The following is a 10137-nucleotide window of genomic DNA, read 5'->3' as shown; positions in this document are numbered from 1 at the left end:
TTTATCTTTCATTTCTCAAATAGTTGATTCCACTTTTCTTGAGGTTTTTTGATTTGGTGACTTGATTGATTGATTAGAAGGGTGAAGGGGGCTTTAAAATGTGGAATAAATATTGGTTTCTTCAATACTAAATTCATTTTTTTTTCTTGCTTTTGTGATTAGGTTTTGAGTTTCAGCTGCAAATTTCAGGTCTTCTAGGAGTTCACTCATTCTTTAAGTTGGTTGTTGCTGCTACTGCTGCTGTACATTCAAGGTTTGTCACTGTACATGACTTGCTTTACTACTTAACTGATTAGATTTATGATTTATTCAGCAAGTATGTCTTACTAATACTATATTCATGTTGTTGTTCTCAGAATGTCTCATAAAGCATCCAACAGAGTTGAAACTTCAGGCACTCAACCAAATTCCGAACAACCAGAACAAGAAGATCAAAGTGTTGAATATTCAACAATTGCTTCAAGTTCAACACCTTCTTCAAGTAAGAGATTAGCATAAGTAGCGAATGAAAATCATCCACTTGTTGTTGCTTTGTTGAAGAAATTGCGTACAACAAGGTCACCGGCATGGGATGAATTCACTAGGAGAATCATTGTACAACCTGTAAAAGGGAAGACAGATGAGGAAGAAGCTGTACTTATGGGTGAATGTCATCATTGTAAAAGGTTAGTACCTGCTCAGAGTGAACAAGGAACTACCCGCTTGTCTCAACATCTAAAAACCTGCCTTGAGAAGCCTGAAAACAAGACAGGACAGAGGAAGATTAGCACTGCATTTAAAAAAGGAGGTAATAACCAAGTTAAATTACTTAATTGGAAGTATGATCATATTTTTATGAGAGATTGCCTTGCTATAATGATTGCTAAGCATGATTACCCTCTCAACATGGTTGAGCATTTCTACTTTAGAGAGTTTGTTAAGGCTTTAAACCCTGCTGCTAAAATGCCATGTAGGAATACAAGTAGAGCAGATGTTATGAGGTGTTATGCTGAAATGAAAGATGAATTGTTACTACAATTAGAGAAATTGACTTCCAAATGTAGTCTTACAACTGATATGTGGACTGCCAAATACACTAAAGATGGTTATTGTTGTGTTACATGTCATTTTATAGATGATGAGTGGAATTTGAAAGCCAAAACCTTAGCTTACATTGTAGTGCCGTCACCACATACAGGAGATGCTCTCTCAGATTTTATCAAAACTTGCACTTTGGAATGGAACATAGATAGGAAATTTTTCGCTTTGACTGCTGATAATGCTCCAGCTAATGGTGTTATGATGAGAAATCTTATCACTTGGCTAGATGGTAAAAATTGTTTTGTTGCTTGGAGGAAAAATGTTTCACATGAGGTGTAGCAACCACATACTGCATTTGATTGTATTGTATGGCATGAAAGTAGCTGCTGAGTTTATAGAGGCTATTAGAGACTGTGTTAAATATGTAAAGTCTTCACAAGCTAGGAAAGAAAAGTTTGATATAGCATTGGCACAATGTAGATTGTCTGGAGAAGTTAGTTTAGATGTGGACACAAGGTGGAACTCCACTTTCATGATGCTTAAGAATGCAATTAAACTGCAAGAAGGTTTTGAAAGACTTAGTGAGTTTGATTCTGATTTCGATATTCTACCATCTAAAGAGCAGTGGGATCAAGGAATAGAAATATGTAAATGTTTAGAGGTTTTTAATACTGTTTCAACTCAGTTTGCAGGGATTAAGTATCCAACTGCAAATCTGTATTATAATGGGGTTTGTGAAATTAACAAATGCATAAACAGTTGGGAAGATAGTGAGTTTTTTTATATCAAAGAAATGGGGTCGAAAATGAGAGAAAAGTTTAACGGATATTGGAGTGAGAGTAACTTGATTATGAGCATTGGAGTGGTTTTAGATCCTAGGTATAAGGCAAAATGGGTTAGGTACACATATAAAAGAATGTTTGGAGATGCTAAAGCTGCATAACTTTATGAGAAATTCAAAACAGACTTGTTCAAGGTTTACAATGCATATGAATCTCAAAACAACACTGCAGCTCCTGCTTTCTTTAGAAACTCTGTCGCTCGCATGAATGTAAGAAGCTCAGGTGCATCAAGCACAGATTATGCTAGTTTTGTGTTGGAAAATGATGAAGATGATGTTCAGAAATCTGAGTTAGAGACATACTTAGCAGAACCAATTCTTCCAACTCTAACAGCTCAAGATGAAATGAACTTTGATATATTGGTTTGGTGGAAGATGAATGGTTGTAAGTATCCAACTCTGGCAAAGATAGCAAGAGATGTATTGGCTGTGCCAGTGACTAGTGTGGCGTCAGAGTCCATGTTCAGCGATGGTGGAAGGGTCCTAACAACTCATAGAACTTCACTAAGTCCAGATTTAGTCCAAGCATTGCTATGCTTAAGTGATTGGCTGCCAGACTTCTTTGATGCAGGTAAATCTTCGTTTCTTTTCCTTTACTTAATTCTTTTCCATATTAAGAACTGTATTAATATTAGATGAGCTACCATATGATTAGAACTGTGACAATATTCTTTGTGAATGCAGATATGGAAGTCGTCGACTGAAGTTGATGCAAAAGATCTAGTCATCTAGCCTTTTTTAGTGTAGTTTTTTGCTTGTAGTTGCAGACTCTGTTGTTGTTTGTTTTTCATGTGTGATGTGACTGAGGTGTTTGTGCGGTTTGTATTTCTGAACAAAAAAGACTGTCAAAAAACTTTGAAGAACAACCTAAATTTTCAGCATTTCTGCATTTGCTTCTGTGACAAGCGTTATCGGATTTTAACGGATAAATATCCGTTATCCGATAGACTAACGTTAACGATATCGGTTTGTATTTTTGATATCCGCCGGATGTTAACGGATATCGGATATCCGATAATTCTTAACCTTAACCTTATCGGATTGTCCAATATCCGGCGGATATTTATCCGTTGACAGCCCTACAATCAGGGAAGCAAAATCTAGAGGTCAAAGCACAAACAAGCCGTACCAATGGAGATTGCCTTTAGGCCATGGATATGCTCTATTATTGATTGAGAGAAGAAATAGCAGGGGGAAATATATTGTTTTTGATTGGTTTACTGGTAATAGTCGTGAAAAGGTGCATCACCTGGTGATCCCGGAAGGTTATAGACAAGAAGGATGGAGGAATTGTATAGGTCTGCTGCAAATGGATTTTAACAAATATGAGGATTTTCACCAGCGGGGACCGGCTAAAAACAAAATTGAATCTTTGAAGCTTAACAATGGATGGCCAGAGTTGTGGAGTCAGAATACTCGTGGAGGAAATATCAAAATCAAAGGAGTAGGTGGGAATACTTCATATGTAACAGTTGCAACAAGAGAAGGTCCACAAATCTCGTATGAAGGGAGAGAGAACTTTTGATCATTGGGATGAAGTTATCATTTGTACCGTGGAGCCAAAACCGTTAGAGTGGAGGATGGTGGAAGATCGTATTAAAGCGGCTTTCCATATTCAAGAACATTTTAAGATCAATATTTTTTCTGAGAATATGGGGGTATTGTTCATTAAATCAGTTAAAGATCATGATATGTTGATTAACCAAAAATTCATTGCTTTCTTAAGTGGTGAAATCAAGTTCTATCGATGGTGGCCATCAGTAAATGCTATCAATTCCTCCATTAATGACAAAAAGGTATGGATATCTTTGGTTGGAGTACCCTTTCACTTATGGTCCAAAAATACAGTGGAAGTAATTCTCAATAAACATGTTTCAATCATTGAGATCGACTTTAATGAGCTTGGAGGAATTAAGGTTCTTATTAATTGCCAAAGCAGTATCAATGATTTTCCGCACACTGTGCCATTGAATGAGGAGGGTTTGATTTTCACGGTGGGAATTGTAGTACTTGATTTGAAGCTGGCATACCACTCTGGTAACGGGGAAGATAAGGGCAAAGAAGTTTTTGACAATAAAGTGTTTCTGAATAAAGATAAGGCATATAGTACATCCCATGTGGGAAAGGGAGAGTTTGACAGAGGAAAGAAGGTTTATGGCATGAATCAGAGTCATCAGACTAGTCAACTAGTAGCCCAAAAAGGATACGGTGATGTGATTACTCGAGAAAATATAGATAAGAGGAAGAGCCAGAAGGACCAGTAGCTAAATAAAAGAACTCGGTCAGATGCGTACTATGGGAAGAAAAAGGCAAGGAAAAAGAGAAATAAATTGAGAAAGAGAAACAACATTAAGGAAAACAAGAATAACATAGAAGATGGAGACGTTGGCACCTCTACAACCACACAAATGGGGGAGGATGGGGCAGCCACTGGGGTCGTAAATACATCCAAAGGGGTCGAAGCAAAATTGGGTAATTGTAGCTGACGACATAGTATCGTCGACAGACAATCTTATAGTTGACGGCAGAGTAATTTCGACAGACAAACTCCAAGATCAGGTAACACAAAATAAAAACAAGGTCCCTTTGGTAGAATAAGACCAAGTCCATCTTGGCACGGTACAACAGATTTCTGTAAAAGCCCATCATGAGCAAGGTGGTTCAATTTATTTCGACAGAGTTCAACTCCCTTTCTCTGATTTTAGTTCATATGGTGTCGATAATTCTTTTTTTGAAAATAAAAAGCATACAGAATTAGATGGGGATGTTTTTAAGGATTGCAATGAACAAATGATGCTTGTTGCTAGGGTAGAAAACCAAGATCAATTTCATGAACCCCTAGATGTTACCCCTCTTGCTCAGAGACACCCTAATTTCTCAAAAGAAGATGATATTTGGGCATTGATAGACACATTTTTGTGTCTAATTTGATCTCAATACTATATATTGTTGGCACTCGATTTTGTACTAATTTTGTTATTTTATGTATTTGTAGGTATTTTTTTGGAAATAAATATTTTTGGAAAATTCGGCTCGAAAAGTTGATTTTGGTACCCGAGGGACAAGTGTTATTCGGACTCTCGCTTCAGGATAATGGGTAACCTAATTACTAAGGGGCACCCCCAGGTCACCCAAGGCATCTGCTATTCGGACACCTATACAGGATAGGGGGAGGTCATCTTCTCAAAATTCAAAATCAATTTTTGGCGGGAAAAGAAAGTTATTCTCTGGCAGATTTTTGGTTCGTGATTTGGAAGTGTTTTAGCGAGATTAAATCGATGTAATTCTTCGGAAAGGTTTATTTGGGCTTAACAGTCGTCATACGGGTGTTGGTTTCAATCCAAATTGGATAGTTAATCCGAGAGAAGAAAAACAGGGAAAGCACGTCACATGGAAGATATTCTCGGGATTTTTAGCTATCTTTGGAATGATTTCGTGTGTATACAGCGTGCGTTACTTCATCAGAGACGCGTAATAAACAGGATGGTAGAATGTCAACACCACGCAGACGCGTGAACAAGGTAAAGAAGGAAATAATTACGTAACTCTGGTAGAAAATATTTTCCGAGAATAAAACTCATTAGTGGAAGATTATTCGAATTGATGGCGGAGATTTGGAGGTGCTGTGACTATATAAATGCTTCTGGGATGTCATAGAACGGCTGTCGAGAGTTAGGAGGAGAGAAGGAACGCTGCAGAATCGAGAACCATGATTTCTCTCTGCTGCTGCTGCTGCCATTGATGAAGATGAAGAACACGAAGAACAGACATCCAAAGACCGTCGTTCTTCAACAGTGTCTAAGACGCACGCCCGAGGGTCGTAATTCGTCGTACAACAACAGTTACAATTTATCGTTCTTCTTGTAACAGCTGAACAACGCCTTTGCAACATTTATTTCTGTTGCGATTTTTCTGTTCAATTATTTTACACCTCTTCATCATTTGTAAACCACTTTTTGAGCAATAAATAATTATTTTGAGAGCATTTTTACTATGATGAGCTAAAACCCAACACTGGGACGACGGAGGAGGCCAAACTTCATACTTGGGGTAATTTCATTTAATTCTTTTTTATGACTTTTGCATTAATTTAAAATTGAAATATGATTTGAATTAATTGGTTGTTATTTAATTTGATGATGTATGCTTGGCTTAGGTGTTTTGATACATCATGCTTATGACTTACAATCAATGTTTTGAGAATCAATCTTGGCAATAAATTAGAGTCGATATATTTAATATATTTTTTGAGCTATTATTGATAAAAGAATTATTATTTGAACCTTAAGAAATGAAATTGGCGGAATCCTAGTCCCAGTACCTCTCGCCCATTGTGACAAATATTGTGTATATATTTTTATTTTTAAATATTTACAAGTCCGAGAAACGAATCCCTTATTTATCCCTTAAAAATTACTACAACAAAATGGCGCCGCTGACGCGGACTTGTATATAGATTGATTTATTTTTTTTAGGTTTATTATTTTTTTCAGAATTGTTTGTTCCTTTTTACGTTTCTTTTTGTCTTTATTTTGCAGGTTCAAAGTGAAAACTAAGGACTTGGAGAGGAAAAATCTTAAAGCGAAAAGCGAAAAGAGAAGAAAAAAAGGACAATTTTAGGATTTAATATTTAATTTGTAATTTTTTTAGAGTGTGTGAGGAAAACTGTAATTTTTTTTTATTATTTATTTTGGACTTTAAACAATTGGACATTATTTATTTTTTTTAACCCTACGGAAGGGTATTATTAAAAAAAAATAAAAAAAAATATTATATAAACTGTGTGCAGGGAAGGACGACGATTACTATATCGTCTCGGCCCCTCGGGTTCGCACACGGCATAGGAGTCGTGGCCCGAGTCGACAACAACAGTTCATCCCCCGTCTGGTACGGGAGGTAAGTCCAATCGAAACACCCGCGAATTTCCTGCAAGCGGGTTACTGTCTGCCTTAAGGTGATAATTGTTTGAGGACGAACCGGACTGTTTTTATTTTCCTAGTAAAGGGCAAGGCCTGGCCTAAACAAGATAAGGGTTCGGATTTCATCACCGTTCCCTTCTTGCCCGCCTTAGGAAAACGAAACCTAACGCGAACCCAAGCTTAAAATTTGGAATAGAACGAGACCGATAGGGTAACGAGCTTAATAGGAATCTCGTTCGAAAAATATTGGTTGCTCTTTAAGCACACTCCAAAGTTCATGATGGTTTCTGTGAGTTTAATGCGTGACTGCGCCGCCTTGTGATAGCGGTGAGGCCTTGGGTATCAAAGCTCCACTGAGCTTCCCTCGCCTCAATTCAACTTACTTTGACTCGGATTGATTCCAGAGGGGTTTGCTCAAATTGCAACGAATTCCCTTTCGAAAGATAGAAGCTGGTCTAGAAACAATCTAAGTGGAGCCATCATGCTTTTTGTTTGCTAGAAATCTTTAGGTTTGCTTTGGTGGAGTCGAGTCGGCCTTGTTTGTGATTGTATAGAATCCCTCTGTAGTTTATATTTCTTCGGTGATGAATCCTTTTGAGGAGACGCCACCTGAGATGACGTTGCGAGAATATATGTCTAGAAATTCTCGTTATCAAGAGACGTCTTCGGAAATGACTCTTGGTGAATATATGCGTGGGCAGCGATATATGGATACTCCAACTTTTATTGAGGAATCACCTCTAACGATCTATGATAAATATTATAAACATAGACCATGTAGTTGGAAACAAAGATTGAGAATTATTAAATGTCAAAAATTATATTATGATGATGAAGATAGTGCTGATGAAGAATCAGAAATGTGTGGGAATAGTGATCAGGAATTTGTTACCCAAGTTGAGCCTTATAATGATTATATTATTTCTGGTTCAGATCCTAATAATTTTAAAAATTATTCACCTATTCAAAAGGACGAGGATTTGACTAGAGATACCACAGTTTTATACGATGTAGTTCATGATCCTTTAGCCTGCAGTATGTTGGATAATCCATTATTTGATGTGCCTGTCAGTGAATCGGAGGAGGTAACTATGATTAAAACCTTAGTTTATGAGCCTTTCTCTGATAATCCTTTATATGATTGTGATGATGGTTTAGAGGAACCGGTTTATCCTGAGAATACTGTTTTAGAGTCATACGATTTAGAAACTATAGTCTTAGATGAACTCGTAGAGATGAGTGAGGATGCATCGCAAGATTACAACTTAGAAGAATCAATTTCCCATTTTCAAGAATCTGATGACCTACAAATTAGGGAAGTTGTGACTAGTCTATCTAGAGACACTGAAAACTCTAAGTTTGGGGGTGAGTATCATCCTCCATGTGCTTTAACTCTTAGTAAGGTCCCTCACTTGGGACTTGACATCAATGCCTCAACCATCTTACAAGATTACCTTCATACTCGTTTTCCCGAACCTAATGATATCCAGGAAGAAGTTCAGTCGTTAGAAACCCATCCTATGGTTTGCCCAGGCTATGATCCCCAGATTGACTTTGTTTTCCCACCAAATAGTTTTCTTCCAACTGTGGGAACGTTTATATTCCAAATGTGTCGAATATTAAGTTATGAGACTAAACCTAAATGCCTTAGGAAATTAGAATCGACACATTTGCTTAAGAATGACCACTATTCTCATTGTGGTCAATTTTGTAAGTCATATCTGATTGACTTAGAGGATCCACAATTATTTAGGTTATTACTTTGTGATTCCAAGTTCTTATTTGAGTTTTTCCAGACTCTAGGACCTAATAATTTGGATCCAACCTATGAAGAAATGCAGCCAATGAAAATATTCTATTTAGACCCTTTCATAGAACCTGAACCTGAACCGCAATTAGCGATAGTTTTCAGGAAACTAGGTAAGGGCATGCTTTTCTTGTCCATTTTCTTGGTTCACTGCAGTTTCCTATGGTCAGCTCTTTTTGGTTTTGAAGACCCACAGTTATTCCGACTGTTACTTTATGGTTCGAGTTGACCAATCCTTTTCTAAGTCTGGCTGAAGACTTTAAACTTAGCACTTCTTGGGAGGTAACCCAATCTCATGCAACATGGTAATATCTTTCCTTAACTCTTTTTCTTCAAGTGGTAACAGTTTCTCCTTGTTCATGCTTTTAATTTTATCTTTAGAACATTGAGGACAATGTTAGATTTAAGTTTGGGGGTGGGGAAGAAACTTTTTGTTAGTTTTAAGTTGCAATAAATAAACTCCAGAGCCTAGAAATTTACGCCTATTAAGGATAGCACTAACCAATCTAAGTGGATGGAAACATTTTTGTTTTAGGAGTTGAGGAACCAATCTGACTAGATGGAAACATCTATAGAGTCTATTCATAAAAGCACAGAGCTCAAGTGTTAGAAATAACATGATAGTTTCGCCATATCTCGTCGAGTCCTTTTCACTTTCTATTTTTAGTTTTCTTTTATTTCAAGTGATTTGGTGGGGCACACGATTCAAGTTGTTACCTTTGCTAGGGTGAAATAGAGTGACTGAGTTATCAAAAAAAAAAAAAAAAAAGACCGGACCAGTTAGACCAATCGGAATAAGTATTAACACTTGGATAGCAATATGCGTGTGTTCTCCCTGTTTCCGTCGCCTAAGCAAGCGTGGAATGCAGGACCCGTGGGAACTATCGTGTAATCTGCTGACAAGAAGCATGTACTTGGATCAAAAAGATCTATTAATGTCGTTAAGTTAAAAAAAAAAATGGTTATTGTTATGTGTAGTCAACTGTTGGTTCCCTTGTATTTGCCAGTTTGTTGATCTAGATTTAAGTTATTGACCACTGGTTCCCTTGTATATGCCAGTGTGTTAATATTAGTCAGACCGGTATCTCAGTCATTTAGGTTAGATTGATCTTGGCAGAGGCCTTCAGACAGATATGGGAAACACCGTTCACTTTTCAACCATCTACATTTTTCTTTTTCCATCTTCTTAATCTTTTCATGTGATTAGTCTGACTCCGAGTATGATGTCCATTGTGAAACTATCTTAGTAGAGCTCTGTCACTTATATGAATTTTAGTATGCTTGAGTGCAAACTCGTGTACAACAATTGGAATTTCGCATCAGGGTTCTTCCTCTTAGAGTCAATAATTGTATGCCAACCAAGGAGGTTCTTTAGTGCTTTCCAAGGTTCTGCGTAGATAGCTAGGGTCTGGAGTATTGGTTTTTGTGGGTACACCTCTGATAAACCCACCCGAGATTAACTCGGTCACTTTTCAAGAATAAATTTTGCTCGAGGACTAGCAAATAATAAGTTTGGGGGTATTTGATAGACACATTTTTGTGTCTAATTT

General features: G+C 37.2%; 1 long non-coding RNA gene across 1 annotated transcript in view; it reads right to left on the bottom strand.

Moving 5' to 3' along the window:
- Positions 1 to 375: 375 nt before the first annotated feature.
- LOC113343240 overlaps positions 376 to 10137 on the bottom strand; it is a 20518-nt gene continuing 10756 nt past the window's right edge. Inside the window, exons 2-3 of the long non-coding RNA XR_003357124.1 lie at positions 674 to 736; positions 376 to 601 (exon numbers count right to left, since the gene is read on the bottom strand). This is a non-coding gene — a long non-coding RNA (uncharacterized LOC113343240). The remainder of the gene's footprint in view (positions 602 to 673; positions 737 to 10137) is intronic.

This window comes from Papaver somniferum, unplaced genomic scaffold, assembly GCF_003573695.1.
Source record: "Papaver somniferum cultivar HN1 unplaced genomic scaffold, ASM357369v1 unplaced-scaffold_57, whole genome shotgun sequence".
Taxonomy (NCBI): domain Eukaryota; kingdom Viridiplantae; phylum Streptophyta; class Magnoliopsida; order Ranunculales; family Papaveraceae; genus Papaver; species Papaver somniferum.
The sequence above is the reverse complement of the archived record's forward strand: the minus strand, read 5'-3'. Positions and strand labels throughout refer to the sequence as shown.